Source organism: Terrapene carolina, unplaced genomic scaffold, assembly GCF_002925995.2.
Source record: "Terrapene carolina triunguis isolate 2854851 unplaced genomic scaffold, T_m_triunguis-2.0 Scaffold34833, whole genome shotgun sequence".
NCBI lineage: Eukaryota > Metazoa > Chordata > Testudines > Emydidae > Terrapene > Terrapene triunguis.
Genome location: NW_020699184.1, coordinates 1 through 2,081, shown reverse-complemented (window position 1 = coordinate 2,081; position 2,081 = coordinate 1). Strand labels below are relative to the sequence as shown.

Here is a 2,081-nt window from a genome sequence, read left to right as displayed (position 1 = left end):
TCCCTTTCTCCCCGCAGCGTGAGTGCATCTCTATCCACGTCGGCCAGGCTGGTGTCCAGATCGGCAATGCCTGCTGGGAGCTCTACTGCCTGGAACATGGGATCCAGCCGGATGGCCAGATGCCCAGCGACAAGACGATCGGCGGAGGAGACGACTCCTTCAACACCTTCTTCAGTGAGACGGGCGCTGGCAAGCACGTCCCCAGAGCCGTCTTTGTGGACTTGGAGCCAACGGTCATAGGTGAGTACGCGAAGCCATTATCTGCCTGCTTTCTGGGCTCCCTTGTAACTCACGTGCCTATAGCAGACAGCTGCTGTGCATGGACGGCGGGGAGACAAACTCTCTGCCTTTCCTCTCCCCAGATGAAGTGCGCACCGGGACCTACCGCCAGCTCTTCCACCCCGAGCAGCTCATCACTGGCAAGGAAGATGCTGCCAACAACTATGCCCGTGGGCACTACACCATTGGGAAAGAAATCATCGACCTGGTTCTCGACAGGATCCGTAAATTGGTAGATCCCATCTCTTTTGAGGGTGATCTGGGCAGGCCGTGAATGGGAAGCTGTTTGAAAGACATAAGTTCATAGCTGATGGTTTCTCCCCCTGCCTCCCATCCCAACTAATCATATTGTTGATGTATTTAGTGTCACCGTATTTCCAGGTGGTCCTAAGGTGAATTAAAAAGTCCTTTGACATAGAGTAGTCACTCAGAGTGGTATTGGGCTAAGAATACCAGGTAGTGAACACAGATTAGTAACTTTGTAACAGATAAGTTATTAAAGGGCATAGTTTTATCTCTGTTACACTGGATTTACACTGATGGAACTCCACCAAGTGTGATGGAGTGGGCCCAGATTTAATAGAACAGAATTTGGTCCTAAGAGGACACATTTCTAGGATGGGAAGAAAGTAAGTGAACTTCCCGCCATGGTATAACTAGTCGGTTCGGTTATCCAATCAACTGATGAAATTACCAGGCAGCAGGTTTAAAACAAAGAAAGGAAGTATTTCTTCACACAATGCACAGTCAACCTGTGGAGCTTGTTGCCAGGGGATGTTGTGAAGGCCAAAAGTATAACTGGTTTAAAAAAAGAAATCTAGTTCATGAAGGATAGGTCCATCAACCCGATGCTTGGTGTGTCCCAAAGCCTCTGACTGCCAGATGCTGGGCTGGATGACAGATGGATCACTCAATAATTGCCCTGTTCTGTTCATTCCAGCATCTGGCATTGGCCACTGTCAGAAGACAAGATACTGGGCTAGATGGACCATTGGTCTGACCCAGGATGGCTGTTCTTATGTTCTTAAAAATAACTTCCTTTGTGTTTCCACCTTCTTCTAGGCCGACCAGTGCACAGGTCTCCAGGGCTTCCTGGTCTTCCACAGCTTTGGAGGTGGCACTGGTTCTGGGTTCACCTCCCTGCTGATGGAGCGTCTGTCCGTTGACTATGGCAAGAAATCCAAGCTGGAGTTCTCCATCTACCCTGCTCCTCAGGTCTCCACCGCAGTGGTGGAGCCCTACAACTCCATCCTGACCACCCACACCACCTTGGAGCACTCGGACTGTGCCTTCATGGTAGACAATGAGGCCATCTATGACATCTGCCGCAGGAACCTGGACATAGAGCGCCCCACCTACACCAACCTGAACCGCCTTATTAGCCAGATCGTGTCCTCCATCACCGCCTCCCTCCGATTTGATGGTGCCCTGAATGTAGATCTGACCGAGTTCCAGACCAACTTGGTGCCCTATCCCCGTATCCACTTCCCTCTGGCCACCTATGCCCCAGTCATCTCTGCTGAGAAAGCTTACCATGAGCAGCTTTCTGTAGCAGAGATCACAAACGCTTGCTTTGAGCCAGCCAACCAGATGGTGAAATGTGACCCTCGCCACGGGAAATACATGGCCTGCTGCCTGTTGTACCGTGGGGACGTGGTTCCCAAAGATGTCAATGCTGCTATTGCCACCATCAAAACCAAGCGCACTATCCAGTTTGTGGACTGGTGCCCAACTGGCTTCAAGGTTGGTATCAACTACCAGCCTCCCACTGTGGTTCCTGGCGGTGACCTGGCCAAGGTGCA

General features: G+C 51.2%; 1 pseudogene; it reads left to right on the top strand.

Annotated features, from left to right (window-relative positions):
- Positions 1 to 6: 6 nt before the first annotated feature.
- Positions 7 to 1,924, top strand: LOC113405267 (annotated as a pseudogene).
- Positions 1,925 to 2,081: the final 157 nt, after the last annotated feature.